This window comes from Mustela nivalis (assembly GCF_964662115.1).
Source record: "Mustela nivalis genome assembly, chromosome: 1".
Lineage (NCBI taxonomy): Eukaryota > Metazoa > Chordata > Mammalia > Carnivora > Mustelidae > Mustela > Mustela nivalis.
The window spans coordinates 160,508,185-160,527,457 of record NC_139020.1 but is presented as its reverse complement, the minus strand read 5'-3'; the positions used below and the strand labels follow the sequence as shown (position 1 = coordinate 160,527,457).

General features: G+C 50.9%; 1 protein-coding gene and 2 long non-coding RNA genes across 18 annotated transcripts in view; 1 reads left to right on the top strand and 2 right to left on the bottom strand.

Moving 5' to 3' along the window:
- Positions 1-19,273, top strand: part of IQSEC1 (IQ motif and Sec7 domain ArfGEF 1) — a 371,613-nt gene that overhangs the window by 261,501 nt on the left and 90,839 nt on the right. Inside the window, exon 1 of one of the 16 annotated variants that reach the window (XM_082747277.1) lies at positions 14,290-14,307. The exons of the other annotated variants lie outside the window; for them this stretch is intronic. The gene's annotated coding sequence lies outside the window, so the exon portion shown is untranslated. Of the gene's footprint in view, positions 1-14,289; positions 14,308-19,273 lie in introns of those variants that run through there. 16 annotated transcript variants of the gene reach the window in all.
- LOC309872844 overlaps positions 490-19,273 on the bottom strand; it is an 802,828-nt gene continuing 784,044 nt past the window's right edge. The window contains exon 3 of the long non-coding RNA XR_014316130.1: positions 490-8,471. This is a non-coding gene — a long non-coding RNA (uncharacterized lncRNA). The remainder of the gene's footprint in view (positions 8,472-19,273) is intronic.
- LOC309872866 lies at positions 9,052-13,600 on the bottom strand. The gene is made up of 3 exons (XR_014316133.1): positions 11,412-13,600; positions 9,636-11,190; positions 9,052-9,428 (listed from the first exon to the last, which is right to left on the bottom strand). It is a non-coding gene; the product is annotated as an uncharacterized lncRNA (long non-coding RNA).

The following is a 19,273-nucleotide window of genomic DNA, read 5'->3' as shown; positions in this document are numbered from 1 at the left end:
TAATTGATCCAAGGTAGTCATTTTTAATTTTTTTTAAATTCTTTTTAAAGATTGTTCATTTATTTATGTGAGAGAGAGCGAGCACAAGCAGGGGGAGCTGGAGAGGGAGAGGCAGGCTCCCTGCTGAGCAGAGAGCCCAATGTGGCACTCGATCCCAGGACCCTGAGATCATGACCCGAGCTGAAGGCAGACACTTAACCCACTGAGTCACCCAAACCCTCCCAGGGTATTCGTTTTTTATTTATTTTTATTTTTATAATTTTTTGAAAGATTTTATTTATTTATTTGACAGAAATCACAAGTAGGCAGAGAGGCAGGCAGAGAGAGAGGAGGAAGCAGAGCAGAGAGCCCGATGCGGCTTGAACCCAGGACAGCCAGGATCATGACCTGAGCCGAAGGCAGAGGCTCTAACCCACTGAGCCACCCAGGTGCCCCCTGGGGTATTCATTTCTTTAATGAGATGGTGAGACAAAGCTTTTTGAAGAGGAAAAAGAAAAAAAACTAGTGGCCTATATCCCAGTGATAATAGTTAGAGAGCGGAAGGAGGCCAGAGGGAGACATCGTTGACATTTTGGAGTGCTGGAGGGATATTGAGAGGAGATTTCCTGGGAAACGACCTCTGAGCCAGGTTTGGCATGTGAGTGGGAACATTGGGCAAGTGGAGAGTAGAGGAGAATTTGGGGGAAACTGTCGGTTGAGTGTCCATGGTGTGTTTGAGAATAGCCATCAGTCTTGGGTGGCATGGAGTCTGGAAGGATGAAGCCCAGAGTTGAGGCCCAAATGGAGGGCTGGTGGGGCCCAGAGCCCAGAGTGCTAGACTCAGCGGACACAGAGGAGTCCTGCAGGGTTTTATTATCTTCTATTTCTGTAACAGTAGGGCTTCAGGTACAGTTTGATTCAGGAGCTAAACTCTCTAAACACCGTCATCTTTTTCTCCTTTTTCATCTCTCACGACTTCGACAGCAGAAACAGTTCCAACAGAACTCCCAGAAGAGACTCTCACTGGTCTAGCTGGGGTCACTTGCCCCTCCCTGGACCTATCACTCTGGCGAGGGGGCAAATTATTCTAGAGTTAGGGATGGAATCGGCGGATACAAACTAGATGGACTAAGAGTGGAGGAGGGGGATTCCCTAAAGAAAATCAGGGTGTGTCTCCTGAAGTGAGAAGGAGACTGGGCAGGCAGAAACATCCAGCATCCCCCCTTCGTGTCAGCCCCATGAGGTAGGATTTCTTCTGATCCCTGCTTTACAGATGAGAAAACCGAGGCTTAGGGACAGAGAGTGGCTTGCCCAAGGTTCACCGTTAGCAAATGGCCTCAGACCCCAAGTCTGCTGGACCCCAAAGCCTGGGCTCTTAACCATCTCCCCCACTGCCTTGGAGGTACCAGATCTGATTTCAAAGAGGGTGCCTTTGGAGCTCCAGTGGTAGGTGGAGTGGCAAGGGGGAGACTGGAGGCAGAGGATGGGGCAGGAGGCTGGTGCCACACAGCGGGGAGGGGAAGGGGCCCTGACAGAGAGAGGTGTGGCATGTCCCAGGGCACTGTCAGCCCTAGCTTTCACTGTTGTTTCCTTACGTGGATAAAGAAATTGATCTAATCAGCAATATATCACACACACAGCCATTTGTATGCACACATGTGTATGTATATATATATATATATACCCACATGTACAAATACACACACATAAGCGTGCAGGTTACTTTGCCTCCTGGTTTCTGTTTCGGGCGATCTTAGCAGGAGGATGCAAGGTGTGAGGCTTCTGAGCCTGGAGGCTGGACCTCTGCTGGGGCTAGGGCACAGGGGCATTTCCTGGGGAATTTCCGGAGGAAGTGGTGGAAGGGAAGTAACCACCCACCTGGCTCAGGGCCAGGGTGGGGAGCGGGTGCGATGGGGAAACAGCCACTCCTCACTTCCCTTTTCAGCCCTAAGTCTTACCAGGCATGAGTCCTGCCTCCCTGATGACATCATGTAGGTCAGAGGTCATTCTGCCCATACCTTCATTGCACAAAGGGAAAACTGAGGCAGCCAGGGGGCACAGCATGCCTCACCTTTGTCTTCACCGTATGGGAAAGTCTGGCAGCCTGAGTGCATAGCCTAAAGGGGCTGCTGCTTTGCTGTGTGACGTGGGGCAAGTCACAGAGCTGCTCTGGGCCTTAGTTGTATATCTGCAAAATGGACCTCCCAGAGTGGACAGATGAATGGAGCTTGAAAAAACAGCTGGGTCAGTGTCTGGCAGGTGTCAGTAAATGTTGGCTGTTACAGTTTCTTCCTTTGCGCAGTGAACTCTCCTTTGTGTGGCTATAGATTGTAAGAAAGCTGGGCCTAAGACCCAGCTCTCTTTCTCTCTCTTTTTTTTTCCTCTCTAAAGATTTACTTATTTCTTTATTTGAGAGAGAGAGAAAAAGAGGATCTCAAGCAGACTCCCCACTGAGCGCTGATCCCACGACCCTGAGATCATGACTTGAGCCGAAACCAAGAGTCGGGTATTCAAACGACTGAGCCACCCAGGCCCCCTGAGACCTGTGTCTAAACTGGGCAGCCTGGGGCAAGCCTCTTCACTCTTCTGGGCCTCTGGTTGCCTTATCTAGAACATGGCTTACTAATCACCACCTCATGGGTCCCTGCGAAGATGAGTGCCCAGAGTGCCCAGCCCCTGGGATGGGTTTTCCTGGTGTGTTTCCTTCCCGCTGGGCAGATGGACATCCTCTACCCCCGTGGCTCCTCTTCTTGCCCTGGGAGGGTAGCAAGTGAGGGATTCTATTAGTAAATCATTCAGCTAGTATCCACGGGCACCCACTGTGTGCCAGGCCCTGCTGAAAACCGTGAGGAAGTCAGACGCAGATCTCCTTCCCCTGGAGCTGCGGGGCGGGAGGGGCAGGGAGACAGGAAATAAGTAAGGACACAACTGAACAAAATACTTTAAGACATTGCAGTGAGGAAGATAAATGGGTTGATGGGGGGGGGGGTGAGGTGGCGGATGACTTGGTGGAGGCCCCTTTCAATTGGATGGTCAGCAAGTGGTCTCCAAGGAAGGTACCAGAGGACAAGGAGGTGATCTGCAGAAATGGGGGATGGGTCTGGTGACAGAGGGAGGAGTGGGGTGGACGGCCACCAGGGAATTCAGACTCAAAGGAGAGAGGGGCCAGGGGCTTCTGGCACCTACTCCCCAGGAGGGGAGTCTGGGTGAGCCCGTGTGAGAGCCCGGGGGTCGGGGTTCGGGGCTATTCCTTCTCATGCAGTAAGCATTTGCTGGAGGCAGGGGTGGCGGAGGCCCACTGTGAAGGATGATGAGGGGATCATGACAGAGGAGAAAGGGCGCATCCAACAGCCTGGAAGTCGCCAGCCACCTTTGGTGCTTGGCCCTGGAGCCCCAGACTGAGGATGGCAGGTGGTGCCGGCAGAGGGGGACTGCAGGGAGAAACAGCTGGGGTCGGCCCCAAACTTTGGAACTCTAAGAACCACATAAGTAACTACATTTCATCTTCAAGAACTGTCATAACCCCAGCCCGGACTTCCGTGTGCCCAAGACAGGCCACTGCCCTTCCCTAGATCCCTGACCTTTCTGGAGACACGGGGACACAAATAATGATATCAACTGGTTTTGGTGGAGCAGCAGCATGTGTCCAGCATGGTCAGGCCATTTACACAGATCGTGTCATCTTCTGGTGTCTCGTGTTGTCACAGCGGGCTTTTCGGCACTGGGGGGGGGGTCTGTTGGATGGGACTGAGACCAAGTATGGAAAGACTCTGTTGCTGGATTCTAGGGTGACTTTATATAGGAAACACAGACTGTTAATGTTAAAAAAAAAAAAAAATTCTGGGGCTGAAATCCTAAAGCTGTCTGTCCTTAAAATGCGCTGTCCTGGTTTGGGCGCTGTCCACAGTGGCTCCCTCATGGGTGTACAAAGCAGAAGCTGACCATGGCCCAGAAGTCCCCCTGACTGAAGGGGAGATGCACCCACTAACCCAAAGGGGGTCTGTTTTCCCATAGCACTTGTATCTGCCCCACTTCATGGAGGAGGAAACTGACGGTGAGGCTAAGTCCCTCAGCCAAATTTATTCAGTAATGTCACAAATGGGATATGAACCCAGGCTGGCAAGAGCCATAGCTCCCAAGGGCTCCACAACGTATCTCACTGGCAAGATCCAATGTGCTCGCAGAGGGACCGGCCCCTTCCTGGTCCACTGGATTTCTGGACAGCTGGTGTCCCTGCTCTCTCGCCTATGGCTCCCCAGCAGAGGTGGCAGAGACAGTCTTTAAGAAACCATCAAGCCGTTCTTCCACAGGCCAGGAGATCCCGTGAGCGTGGTTGGGAAAGGGGTGTCACGGTAGATCCCATGGCAAGCTCAACACACTTGGTGGGGGGCGCTCCTGACCAAGGGTGATGGGGTAAGTGGTGGGACCCTAGAAACAACACAAGACATCAGAAGTCTGGGCTAGGTCCCAAACTTGAGTAAATAACCACGTGACAAGCCACGTTTCACCTGCACACACAGATGCCCCAGATAAGCAGGCCACAGCGAGCACCCCAAGGCTGCCACATGGCACCCTGACTCGCCCGCAGGTGACCCAGGAGTGCACGGGAAGGAGCCATGCAGCTCAAGGAGGCTTCCCAGCAGCCACCAGAATGACATGTCGTTCTTTGGATGCCAAATGTGTGTGGGACCCTACTTGGTGTTCATCACATTCTCGTAGCAACCCCGTCAAGTAGGAATATCCACCCTGCTTTGCAGATGGGGAAACTGAGGTCAGCCAGATCACTTGTCCATATTCCTTGCTAGCTGGAAAGGGGCTCCCTGCCTTCAGGAACTGGAGGGTTGGCTGGCGTAGTGGGTCCAATAAGGGGAGAGGCGTTCACGTGCTTCCCACCCCGGGGTCTGCCCTCCTCCCAGGTGGCAACCGGGACAAGTCCCACTGCAGAGGGGCCTGGGCACCAGGATGGGGGGAATTTGTGGCCATATTTTATAATCAGAGCACATGTATCATTAGGATTTTACTGGGTTCTTCTCTCACAAAGGTTAGGGTGAGCAAAGCAAGATCTAAGGTCATTGTATTCAAAGCCCCAAACCAGCCTGGTAAATTACCCCTGAAGACCCTTCAGTTGCCCATAACATACAGGGTCCCTGGTTTGTATACCCACCAGAAGTGTGTGGTCCCCGACCCAGACCAGATGAGGGAACCAAGGCTTGCCCCAGCATTCCAGCCTTTGCGGTGAAGAGGGGACCCACAGATCCCTGCTGGGAGTGCTAGGGGGTCCAAACACTGCTCACCTTCGGCAGCCCTGTTCTGTATTACTGGTAAGCCCACAGAAATGCCCTGCTCCTGATGGAAGCCACCAGCCATATGGGACTGTTTAAATTTTAACGCTTTCGATGAATTTTTTTTAGATTTCAGTTCCCCATCTGCACTAGACACATTCCAAGTGCTCAGTGGCCACCCAGCTAGCGAGTGGAGAGCCAGGAGTCAGCTGGCTTGAGCCCAGCTCCACCCCTTTTGTCCAGCTGCCCTTGTGCTTGCCTTTGTGGTCGCCCAGACCTCGCGCTGGCTGCTTGGGACCCAGAAAGGATTCAGCCTTTTCCCGGTTTCTGCTCTTGAGGGGTTCTCCCAGACAGGAGAACTGATAACACATGGTAACAGGGTGTGAGCAAGACCATCCCTCCAGCCCCAGCCCCTGGCTCCCACCCGCCCTGCACTCAGGCAGCCAGAACCCAGGGTGTGCTGAGCCAGGAGCAGGAGGGCCACCCCGCTCTGGCACCAGCCCCTTGCTCCAACCCTGCCCTCCCCACCGTGAAGTAAGGTGGGGCGGGGGGGACTCTAGATCCACTCGCCAGGCTTTTCCAGTAAAAGCAGGATGCCTTTACATCACCAAAACTCGGGAGAACCCTCACCACCCCCCTGGTTAGTATCCATGGCTGAAAAATGACAATGAGCCACCGAGAATCCATTTCAGATGAATTTGAAGTCTATGAATTTTATTCGCAACAGCTTCTATTTTGGTTTGAAAGATGTTAATGTGTGAAACAGTATTTGTTTGGTCTACCAGCAGCATTGGGTGTGCATATGGGTTGTAACATCCCCTAAAATAATTCAGGGGCTCTCAGCTTGGGAATCCCCGGAACTTCCAGGATCCGAATGGGGGGAGGGGGACCTCATGATAGCTCTACGTGGCCAGCACTTGTGCTGAGTTTTGTGGTAGGAGAGGAGTGAGGTTCTCCCTCGACACCCTGTCCCCCACCCCACTCTTACACCCCTCCATGCTCACAATCTGCAGCCCCCCTCCCTAATGGCCATTCTTCTGATTCTATTCTGAGCTCTGCCAATCTGAGGTGACCCAGGATTTTTGCCTGGTGCCTCTAGGCTGTGGGCCCCAGTGTCCAAAAGCTAGGACCCTCTCATCTATGGGGACAGAATTTGATTTCCCTATAAACCAGGGGAACAGAGATGATTCAGACACCATTCCCTGCCCTCTAGACTGGGGTCCCAGGTAGAGCTGAAGGGTTTACACACCCCCTTCCTTCTCTGGCAGGACCCTCCTTGACCCCAGCTGAATGTCAATGCCACAAGGGGAGGAACATCTGAGTGTGTCCCATCTGATTCCTGGCACATAGTAGACACTCAGATATATGTTGGACGAATGAATTACTGAATTAATTAATGCAAGTTGAGGGGCACAGAGGCGTGTGTCCCAACACTGCCCTCTGGCTTCTGGCTGTGTCTTGTTTTGGTGGTAGTGGGGGGGCGGGATCTCAGAGTCATGCAATGAGCAGGGAGGGGGCACCCTCTATGGGAGTTGTGTCTACGACTAGATTGCTGCTTTTTCTACCTTTGGGGTCCATGGATTTATTCTCAGGGGTCTTTAGGTTCCACACAATAATTTTTTTTAATGTGTGGATTCTTTAAGAGTTGTAAGTTCTTTTGTAATAATTTCCATCTTCAAGAAGACTTGCAAGAATAATACAAAAAAAAAAAAACCAAAACCAAAACCAAAAAACAACCTTCTCCCCTGTACCCTTCACCCAAATTCCTTATTACTAACGTTTCGTCAAACTATGCTCTCTCACCATATTTTTCCCCCAGAACTATTTGAGAGGTCATTGCAGACATGCAACATGACTTTTACTTCTGAATAATGTTTCAAGGTCTATTTCCTAAGAACAAGAACATTCTGTTACATAAACATGGTTCAATAGCCAAATTCAATAAGTCTAACTCTTACACCATACTGGGATCTAATATCCAATTTATAGTCACCTTTACCAGTCGTCTCAGGAATGTCCTTCATGTCAATTTGTTCCCTCATCCAGATCTCCCATTGCATTCCGTCACTACTCATTCTCTTAAAGCTTTGTAAAGATGTCATTTACATCCCTTAGAGACTCCTTGCTCAAGTGATTACTAGAGATATTTACAGAGTTATATAAACATCACAATTTTATTCTAAATTATTTCCAACCCCCTGAAAAGAGGCCTCATCCCCTAGTTTCCATCAAGGCCTTGTCCCCCTTCTTACCCCTGATAACCACAAATCTATTTTTTGTCTCTAGAGATTTGCCTTTCTGAGCCTTTCATTATAAATGGAATCATGCATTAGATGACCTTTGTATCTGACCCCTTTCACTCTAGCTTTGGGTTTTCCTGTTCATCGTAAAATGTAGCCGTGGTTCACCCCTTTTTTATGGCTGAATAATAGTCCATTGGTTGATGGACATTTGGTTGTTTCCGTTCTGGGGGCTATTCTGATTAATTCTGCTATAATAATGCATGCAAGTTTTTAATGTGGACATGTGTTTTCATTTCTCTTGGGTAGCTATCTAAGAGTAGAATCCAGGGGTCATAGGGTAACCCTTTGTTTAGCTTTTTAAGAAACACCCAACAGTTTCCCAAAGTGGTAACCCTGTAAGAGGGCTAGGATTTCTCCACACCCTCCCCAATACTTGTCTGTTTTTTTTGATGCTAACCATCCTAGTGGGTGTGCGTGCTATCTCCCTGTGGTTTTGATTTGCATTTCTCTGGTGGCTAGTGATGTTAAGCATCTTTTCATGTGCTTCTTGGCCACTCCAAATCTCCTTTGGTGAAATACCTATTCAGATGTTTTGCCCATATGTTAAGTGTGTTGCATTCTTATTATTGAGTCACAAGGGTTCTTATATGCTCAATACAAGTCTTTGTGGGGTGTTTCATTTTGTTTTGTTTTTTGGTTATATGATTTGCAAACATTTTCTCCCAGTCTGTGGGAGAAATGCTTTCTTGATGGTGTCTTTTGAAATGTAACATTTTTTAATTTTGATAAAGTCCCAATTTGTCAATTTTTTCTTTTATTGCTTATGTGTTGGGTATCTAAGAAATCATTATATCTAACATTTTTAAACCTATTTTTAAGATTTTTAAACCTATTTTTAAGATTTTTTAACCTAAGAAATCATTTTAGGGGTGCTGGGTGGTTCTATTGGTTGGGTGGCTACCTTTGGCTCAGGTCATGATCTCAGGGTCCTGGGATCAAACCCCGTGTCAGGCTCTCTGCTTAGCTTAGCTGGAGAATCTGCTTCTCTCTTTCCCTCAGCTACTCCCCCTGCTTGTGCTCTCTCTCTCTCTCTCTCAGATAAATAAAATCTTAAAAAAAAAAAGATTAAAAAATCATTTTATAGTTAAGAAATTATTGCTTAATCCAAGGTCACTTTACTCTTCTATTTCTATTCTATTTATTCCTCTCTTTTCTATTTAATTTAACTTATTCTATTTCTATTCTATTTACTCCTCTATTTTCTTCTAAGAGCTTATAGTTTTAAGCCTTACTTTTTTTTTTTTTAAAGATTTTATTTATTTATTTGACAGACAGAGATCACAAGTAGGCAGAGGCAGGCAGAGAGAGAGGAGGAAGCAGGCTCCCTGCTGAGCAGAGAGCCCGATGCGGGACTCGATCCCAGGACCCTGAGATCATGACCTGAGCCGAAGGCAGCGGCTTAACCCACTGAGCCACCCAGGCGCCCCTAAGCCTTACATTTAGATCACTGATCATTTTGAGTTAATTTTTGTGTGTGATAGGAAGAGTCCAAATACATCCTTTTGCATGGAGATAGACAATTGTCCCAGTGCTGTTTGTTAAAGAAACTATTCTCTCTAGTAAGTTCTCTTGATATCTTTGTGAAAAATCATTTGACTATGATACAGTTTTTTAAATGTCACTTGCATGAAAATGACAACCCCCTTCCATTTTAACAAAAGAATTTTCCCAACCACCTGGATGACTTTTTCTCTAAACTACCGAGGGAAATCAATTGGATATTTTTATTTTGAGGAGTTCATGATTTTTTTCTTATTTATTTGTAAGAACTCTTAATATATTGAGGAACCAAAGGAATAGTATGTGCAAATACTCAATGTCGTGAAATAGTACAGTGTGCTCAAAAGGCATTAAGTAGGGGCACCTGAGTGGCTCAGTGGGTTAGGCCGCTGCCTTCGGCTCAGGTCATGATCTCAGGGTCCTGGGATCGAGTCCCACATCGGGCTCTCTGCTCAGCAGGGAGCCTGCTTCCCTCTCTCTCTCTCTCTGCCTGCCTCTCCATCTACTTGTGATCTCTCTCTGTCAAATTAAATAAAATCTTTAAAAAAAAAAAAAGGGCATTAAGTAGAGCTTGGCTCTGGGGGAAGCCACTAAAGATGGAGCTAGGCAGGAGGGCAGAAACCAGTTCTGATGCTAACCTGAGAAGAATATGTAACCAAACCAAAGTGAGTTTGCCCCTCGGTGAGTCAGAAACTACACCAGGTTGAGTTGTCACACAAAGAAAATTTTCATTTGTGGTAAATAAGATCATAGGGAATGGTTTCCAGAGCCATGACTCCCCAAGAGAGGAGTAAATGGGTTACGTTTGTTTTGGGTTAGGATGAATATTTATATAGGGAAGCCTTGTTATCATATGTAGATGTGGGCATAGGTAGCACATGCATCTTAAGGAAACATGCCTATATATACACTGTATGTTATATAAATGAGCCTGGGGTTCCTCCTTGTGCAAAGATTTTAGTATTATAATGGGGTAGAGGTAATGGTATGTCATACCAGAGGTCACTCCTTGGTCCATCTGCGCAGGGGCAAATTGGGGGTTTAGCTCAAAAGGTCTGAGTTGTCTGGGCCAGTGGGAGGTTTCATCAGGACAGTCACCATCACCTGAGGGGTGGTTTTGGGTTTTATTTGCCTAAGAAGTAAACCCAAAAGAAGAGCTTAAGGGAAAATGTATGACAAAGTTCAGTGAGTACAACCAGGTGGGCAGTCAAAGTCAGGTCTTGGGATCTAGCTGGTGACACTTAGACTTTATCATACAGGTCACTGGGCCATTGAAGGGTTTTAAGCAAGTGGGGGATGTAATTAAATCTGTCTTGTTGAAATGGCTTTAAATAAGAGACATAATGGATGGAGGGGACGGCTGCAAGGGTAAATTGAGGCCAGAAAGTGCAAACACTTTGAATGTCCAGCTGAAGAGTGTCAGCTTGATTTGGTAGGCAATGAGGAGCCACAGAACATTCTGGGTGATGACTGGGGGCAAACCAGAGAGGCAGTGGAATGGAGAGCTGCCTACAAAAGTGGAAAGGACCAAGATTGAGGCCAAGGCTGATCTCTGGATGGGGTAAGAGATTTAGCTTCCCAGCGTAAGGCTTTGCCCCCACTGACATCTCAATCCCACATGGGTGCCCAGGACTGTGTCATCTGTCCTGGCTCCTCAGAACTGACCTCAAACCCAGACAGATGGGATGTTGCCAGGGGTAACCCAGAGAGGAAATATGAACCAGGAGTTTCCAGGCAGGGCACTGTGACTGGGAGAAGGAAAAAGGAACAACATATTGGCATGCCAGGAGGGGTCTTAGAAGTCATTCAAGCTGCCATCATTAGGACAAATGACCCTTGGCCTCTGCTGCCACAGGTCCAAGTGTGGCGAGCCCCCTACCTCCCACAGCCATTCTATAGCTGGTTAGCTCTTCTGGTGGGAAAGTTCTGGGGCTGGAATGGCATCAGAGGCATAAGGAGCCTTGAAACTCTTATCTCTAGCTTCCTGTCCACTAGATAAAGGGGACCTTGAGGCTCAGAGGGACACCATCTTGCATCGAGGTCACATAGGGAGTCAACCCCAGCTTCTGTCAAAGCAGGCCCTAGAAACTCCCCACCCAGTTTCATAAATGATTATTTTTTTCAACCTACTTTTCTTTTCTTTTCTTTTTTTTTTAAAGATTTATTTATTTATTTGACACGGAGAGATTACAAGTAGGCAGAGAGGCAGGCAGAGAGAGAGAGGAGGAAGCAGGCTCCCTGCTGAGCAGAGAGCCCGATGCGGGACTCGATCCCAGGACCCTGAGATCATGACCTGAGCCGAAGGCAGCGGCTTAACCCACTGAGCCACCCAGGCGCCCCGTTCAACCTACTTTTCAAAAACCAGTAGTACATGCATACAGCACACACACACACACACACACACACACACACACACACACACACAAATCAACATCGCAGTGAAAAGCCAGTTTCCTTTCCACCCCAGCCCCAGCCGTCTCTGCCATTCCTGAAGACATCACTGTTCCAGTTTCTTAAGCACACTTGTCATAGATAATATATGCATGACCAGCATGTGTAGGAGACCCCCGTCTTTTTTACATCAAAAGGAACACACCATACCCTGTACCACTCCTTGCTTTTCCCACTTACTAGGAGTACCTCTGAGGTCTATCATCATCATCCCAGTCCTTCCCGGGACTAAGCCCTGGCTTATGTGTCTTCATGCCGTTTCTTGGTCCCCTACTGTTGGACACCACAGGTGTTTCTCTGTTTGCTTACATAGAATACTGTTGATTGTCCTTGTATGTTTCCATTTGCCTGCTGCATAGCTTAGCCAGACGACCCTTCAGAAGTATGGCACTATCTTAACCCTCACCCAACAGTGACTGCTTGCATTTCCCCCCACTTTCAATGGCAAAAGTGTTACCAAGCTTGTTCATTTTTGCCAACTTGGTCAGGTTACAAAAAGTAATGGGCATGTTATATTTTGATTTATATTTCTCTAATATGCATTTAATTACAAGTGCGATTGAGTGTCTTCCCACGAACTCCTTGCTCATATCCTTTGCTCTTTTTTTCTAATTGGTTCATCATCTTTTCCTATCAATTTGAAAGAGCTCTTTCTGTATGAGGAACATTAACGTTCATCTCATTGTCCTTAATTAACTTCTGGCATATGCGCTGCAGATAATTGTTTTATTTGCTATTTGATTTTTTAAACTTTGTGGTATTTTTTATGCTATTCAGGAGTTTTAATTTTTTACATAGTTCAGTTTATCAATATTTTCTTTCATGGTTTCTGGAAATAAAAATACTTACACAATGCACTTTACACAAACTTTTTACAAAATATCATGGTTGATCTGCACAGCAGCCTTTGAAAGGGGACAGGGTAGGGATTTTTAGCATTAGTTTCATTTTACAGAAGAATTCAAGTGAGCCTCAGAGCGGTGATGAGACTCATCCAGGTGGAACAGTTCCTAGAACCCTTGCTGTTCCCACTTCCCTCACCATCCCAACCAGCCAGGTAACTGACTCCTGGCACTGATAACAGAAGGAGGTGTCTTTTCAGGGTGACCACTGTTAGGCTTGCTGTGAGACAGAGTGAGGAAGAGCCACCAGGAGCTGGACTGTTCCTTATTTGTCTGACTGTCACCAGTGCCTCATATACTCTAGGAACGCCTTAGGTGCTCAATAAATGCTACAAGACAAGAGGCTGAGGTGGTCAGGCCCCCATTTACACTGCAGACAGACACTTAGCAGTTGTGTGAGCCCGGAAAGGTGAATGACCCACTCTATGCTACAGTGTCCTTGTCTGTAAAATTGGTGTAGTGGTTTCTACCACAAGTAAATGAAATAAGCCTCATGAAGTGCTGAGTCTCTGATTTGTCTCTTCCTTCCTGAATCTCCTGTCTGCTACCCCTACCTGGCCCCGGGGATCCAGGGTCATGAGATATCAGAGCTGAAAACCAGGCTCCTTCCCTCCCAGAAGCCCAGAGAGGGGAAGTGCCATGCCCAAGGTCACACAGCCCGTTGGTGGCAGGGCGGGCAGAGGCTCCAGTCTCCTGACTCATTACATCACTAAGCAGGCTTCCTCACAGCTGGACCACTGCAGACGCGGCCCTCTCGCCTACTGTCTCACCCCGTTTTGGGCACCAGGGGGCGCTCCCGAAAACACAGCCCAAACCGCTGACGCGGTTGCTCCAAACTGGTCAGGGAGGGGGCTCCTCGCTGCCGCCTTTTTTTTTTTTTTTTTTTTTTTTTTTTTCCCGGTCTGGTGTTCAAGGCTCTCAGAACCCGCCTTCTCTCCCCTACACGCTGGGCAATGCGCATTCCCACCCTTGCTGTTTCCTTAAGCACACTCCTCCCGGAGCTTCCGCCCCCTTCCTGCCTCTCCTATTTATGCCACTTCTTCCCCGCGGATTGGGTCTGTCTCTCAGACTGTGCCACCCCATTCTCTATGACAGTTGCTACACCACTGAGGCCCATCCCCAGCGTTCAGTTGGTGCTGAGTCAATGTTGGCTGTGGGATAAGGCACGCAGCCGGCAGGCCGAGATCCCCTCCCGAACTGCAAGGAGCGCTGGTCCTGGAAGGGCCTCAGGAGACGTGGTGCCAGGGTGGGTTTGAGCAGCCCCCACCCGCTGTGCAACTCTGGACCTGTGGCTGCCCCTCTCTGGGCCTCAGTTTTCTCATCTGTGAACTGGGGAGGCACGGGGGGGGGCTGGGCATTGCCTGCCTGCAGGGGCTGCAGTTCTCCGTGGGAGGGGCCAAGGGACTTGGCTTGAGGCCGCGGTTACTAGGTGTTTATTTAGGGGTCTTGGGGAGTCTGAGGGAAACGCTGGGGTCACAGTGCCCCCTCCAATGCGCCTGGACTGTGTGTATCCCGCTCCCCGGCCCTTCCGCTGCAGAGGCCCCCACAGACCCGAGCGCCCTCAACTCGTCCCGGCTCGGGTGACGTCGGCGGCCGGGGCGGCACCAGTCCTCCCCACCGCCCCCGACACACACCTTTCAAAGGAGGGAAACTGAGGCCGGGCGCGGAGAGGCCGCAACCAAGGTCAAGCCAAGGCGCGCGGTGGCGGCGCAGGCAGGAGTGACGGCGGCGTTCCGGCTACGGCTCAGGCTCGGGCTGCGGACGCCCCGGGGCCACCGGCCCCCGCCCCCCCGCCGGCGCCCCGCCGGTCCGACGCGCTGGGGCCGCGCCGGCGCTCCGCTCCCGCCGCGGGGACTGCGCGCGCTCGGCGGCTGCAGGCTGACCCGCGAGGTAGGAGGCGGGCCGGCGGGGGACGCGCGCGGCGGCAGCCGGTGCGGTGCGGTGCGGTGCGGGTCTAGTCCGGGGCTGGGGGCGGCGGGGGCCGCGGCCGGAGTCCCCTCTGCGGAGAGGACTGGGCGACAGCTCCGCCCCCGGGACCGCGGCTGCACGGACGCGCGAGCAGCTCTTGGGAGCCGGGGAGGAAAAAGGGGTGATCGCAGGCGGCTTTGCGGAGCCCGGCCGGTTGTAGAGGTTCCGAGGCCGCAGTGGCGAGGATGACACTGGTCTCCGGGTTGTAGAGTTGGGGGATCGGAGGCCGCCGGGCTCTCGGCTTTGGAGGTCGGGGTTACGCGGAGCGCCTGGGGTGCGTCAACGCCAGTCTTTCTGAGCCCGGGCTCTACGGGTGTCGCTCTCCGGGACTCGAGCGGTGAGGACGCAGGAGATTCTGCCTCCGCGGCTATGCGGGGCGTTTAGCCTTGTGAACGCTAAAGCGCGATCTTGGGGGGAGGGGAGCTCAGGGTGCTCCATTTCCGCGCCTATGCAGTTTGCTGTCCCCCCCCCCCTCCACACCCCGGGGCGGGGAAACGTGAATCCAGGCCCCGAGGGTCGTCAAGCGAAACTGTACCCTACCCCCCAACCACTGCACTCCCTCCCTTCCCTCCCTGCTTCTCTCTGTTCCTGCCTCCTGACGGAGAAATCCCGCCACCGCATCCAGGGTCCGGAGCCTGCGGGCGGGAGGTTGAAGCATCTCAGGAATTCGCTGGTAGTCAGATAGACGCGTCTAGGGAGAGAGTGAGGAGGTTTGGCTGGACTGGAGGGGCAGGGTCCAAATCCAGCCCTGACCCTGACCCCTTGTGTGACCTTGGGCGACCCCTCCTCCTGCCCCTACGTGGGCAAGAGGCTGGTTTTTGTTCGAGGCTGCTCCGGGTCAGATCCCAGCGGCCCAGCAGCCGGCACTCCGTGTGGGTGACGGTGCTCAAGGACTGGAACAGCCCGTGGCAGTCTTTGGACCCAGTCCCAAATGGGACACGAGGCAGGTCTGAGAACTGAGGGGGTTGTGTCAGGTGTCAGGATGTCCTACCCCACCTGCCTGCCTGAGAGGGGATCCTCAGGGGCCAGGGGGCTCCCGCTGTGGAAAATCCCTGCACTGTCCAGAAGGGCTGCCCTTGGGCAGTATAGGGGGCAGCACAGCTGGCAGAGGTGAGTCAAGGCTGTCCCCACACCCACCCCCACTCCAGTCATGGGGAAATCCCCCTCCCAAGTTTCTGCCAGGCAGTTGCTGCTTTAAATTCCCAAGCCCTCAACTGTCACAGCTGATCTGTTCCTGGAGCAAACGGAGCAGAAGATGACGGTGGGTGTCCCCTCCCCCGGGGCCTATCCACGGGATTAGGCTTCTGGGGACAGCAGTCTGCTCTGCCTGGTCAGCTCTGTACATTTTGCTCTGAGCATGCTCTATATTTGGTGGGGGGTGGGGTGCGGGGAGAGAAGCACTTGTTCTGAACTAGGAGCCGAGTCTGGCTGTGCCCTTTGACAAAGCTACTGCTCCTCTCTGTGATCAGTCCCTGCCAGACAACCCACATGCTGGCCTGTGCAGCCCCCTCAGATCAACTCTGAACTGAGGTGACACAAGAGTATCCCTCTGGTCACTCTCCTTTGCCTCCAGCATCATGCCTGGCTCCTCCTGTGGGCTGGTAAGGTGGCCAAGCTCCTGAACCCACATGTGGGTTGGAAAGGATAGAAGAGAAATAGCCCCATTCCCCCTCTGCCCCACACCCCCATCCCCAGGCAGGAAAAGTTGAGCTAAGAGGTGCCCCGGGTTCCACAATGCCCATAGCCTAGCCATTGAGCATCAGAGCTGGAGGAAGCATCCTAGAGCCCATCCCTTGTTAGAGCTGGAGAAACTGAGGCCAGAGAGAGGCAGGAACGTGTTCAAGGTCACACTACATCCCACTGTCCCCAGCTCTTCAGCAGTGCAGCCATCCTTGGGGCAACTGCTGCCTAGGGAACACTCAGAGGACTTGGTGTTCCCACAGAGGTCCCTGCAGTGGAGGGACAAGGAAGGGGACCGGCATCTTCCTCTGCAGGGGACTCTGGCTCCAGCACAGTTTGCAAACATTAAGTAATCTTGGGTCTCATGACCAGAGTTGCCAGCCTGTCAAGGTGGCTTTGAAAGGGCCCGTGGCTGCCTGCTCATCCAGCGGCAGCTCTGAGCAGTCGCCCTTTCCTTCCCACCCTATACCTGCTAGGCCCACAGCAGCCCCCTGCCGCTAGTCATGCCCCTTCCCCATTGTGCAGAGGGAGTGCCAAGGCCAAGGCCAGATCTTGGGACCCTTTGTGTCTTCAGCTTTCTTTCCCCCCTGCATTCTGACTACTGGGGTGGGGAGTCAGCAGCCTAAAAAAGCCCAGCCAGCTCTCTGTCACCAGTCTATGGTCTCATCACTCGGTGGAATCATGGGGTAGGGAATGGGATTGTTTGTTCCCATAAGGAAAGTGTGTTTTGCATAAAGGGGACTGGCCAAAGGCCCCTCATGTTGATGAGGTCTGCATGTGCTGGGTTTCCCCCACACTCAGTCCTGGTTGTTGCCATGGTGAAGTGTAACTCAAACGTGTTTGGAGGAGCAGCATCTTCTGTACCCCTTGTCTTCCCTCTGGACTCAGGCTTGCCTTGTCCTAGCTCCTGCAGGAATGCACACACACACACACCCAGAAACCTCTGTTCATCCTTTACTCTCATCGATGTCACTGCTGCAGCAAAACCTTCCCTGAGTCCCTGTCAGAGAGTGTGCAGGGGCATAGGTGTGCAGTGAGGTCACCAGGCTGCAGGAAACCCTTCCTGCCCGCCCAGGCCATTCCACTGGGCTACCCGAGCATGTGCCAACTTGGGAAGGCAGAACACAGGCAGCCAAGTTCTCAGTGACTCTTCGAAGAAAAGTGTGTATGTGGCCTTCTGATCTTGCATGATTGCAATTCATACTTGGCCAGCATCTTCAACATTTTTTAAACGTCTGCCACCTGCCAGAACCTGTGACAGTGGCTCTCACATATATCATCCCACTTCATCTGCAAAACCACAGAGCCATCCGTTCATGTGTATGAAGGTTCTGGAAGCATAATATTAAAACAGTGATGTCAGCCCCTAGGCCAGAGGGAACTATTTGGAATGCCACACCCTCCAACCTATGAGTGATGACCATCCTTTCCGTTCCCTGGGCCCTAGAGCCTCACAGTTTGCCAGTTTGCATGCCTAGATGCTCTCGGGGAGGTAGCACCCCGGAGGGGTTCTCAACTGAGCAGAGTCCAGGCTGACCCACATAAATCCACGTGCCACATGTGATGGGGATATAATGGCTCAGGCCTCTCATGCTGCCGCTCTGGAAGGTAATCCCAGCCTGGGCTCTGTCCCATTCTTTTGGGATGACACAATCGCTTACGACTGAATTCCCCAAAGGCAGAACGGTGGCCAAACCACCTCACTGGCTGATAGAAGTTTCTGTTGTGCTCAACTGAGCTGGGTCCAAACAAGGAACAAGCTGCCTTAGAAGGTAGTGAGTTCCCTTCCCTGGAGGTATGCAAACTGAGGATGGACGGAGGATTTATTATAGATCAGTAGTATAGGTGCCCCCGAGGGTCATTGTAGCTCCAAGACTCCCAGAGTCAATGACTTTTTTTTTTAAATTATCATCTGGGGGCTTGGTGAAAGCTATCAGGATGGTAATATAGGTTTGTAAAAATGCTAAGTGCTCCAGTGTTTTAATAAAGCCAGTTGCCTGAGGGTATTCTGGGAATGTTTCATTATCCGGTTCATCCAGCTGCAGAAGTAGGACCAGCTTTTGGACTTAGCCAAGGGGCCTGAGAATCTGGTAGGAAGTAAAGCAGTATGGAAATTGAGTGTCTACTGGCAAATCCCCGAGCCGCACTGGGGTCACTGTTGGTCACATTACCTTGGGAAGCTTGAAGGCAGAGAGCTGGACTCCCTGTTACTTTGGACCAGTCCCTTCCCCTCTCTGAGCCGAAGGAGTTTGGAAGAAACCAGAGATCACTTTGGAAGCTGTAACTGGCACCTGAAAGAGGTAGGGGTGGGGGTGGGCAGGAGGGGCTGAAGCATGCGGATCCTGATACGGGGATCCTTTCGTGGACCTGCTGAGGGCCAGCCTGCCTCTGGGGCTGGGTTTAAACATGAGCTCTCTACTTCCTAGCTTCGTGGCCTGGGACATGTCACTAGACCTCCCTGATGAGCCTCAGTTTCCTCCTCCCGAAGATGGGAGTGATGACAGTGCTGGCCACCCAAGGCAGTTATGAAAGTAATTCTGAGAAAGTGTGTCAATGTCATACAGTTATTTTTCATTTTCTCCTTTGGGAATATCGCAGGAGCTACTGAGTATTTCTGGGGCCTCCAAGTCCAAATAGAAATGTCAGCTCCGTTCATTCATTCATTCAACAAATATTTATGGAACAAGTATTTTACCACAAGAGCAAAACAGACACAAAAGCCCTTTCCTCCAGGAGCTTGTATTCTAGCATACACAGTCCCAAATGAATAAGCAAGTGAATAAAAATTCCTGAGAGCACCCAGTGCTAAACAGAATGAGTCTGCCCCAACTGGTGATTAAAGGTGATTTGCAATGGGAAAATTCTTCCAAAAGGAAGAGGAGACAGCCCTGGTTTAAGACCTAGATTCCAGTTCTGGCCCTGACTTGCTCTGCAGCCTTGGGCAAGTTCCTTTCTGTCTCTGATCTTCCATGCCTGTCTCGAAAACGAGAGGGTAGAATGAGCCCTTTCAGCTGGGACATCCCATGTGGCTGTGGTGGCCGCAGTGTTGAGGTGTTGCAGGTGAGGTGAGGGGTGGGTAGCTCCGCACCTAGGGGTCCCCACCTATCCCCCACCCATACGAATGTGTCTGTTTAAATGTGCTGTGAACCCATCACATAGGAAAGTGAAAAGACAGATATGCAGCCGCCTAAAGAAAAATTAGAGAAAT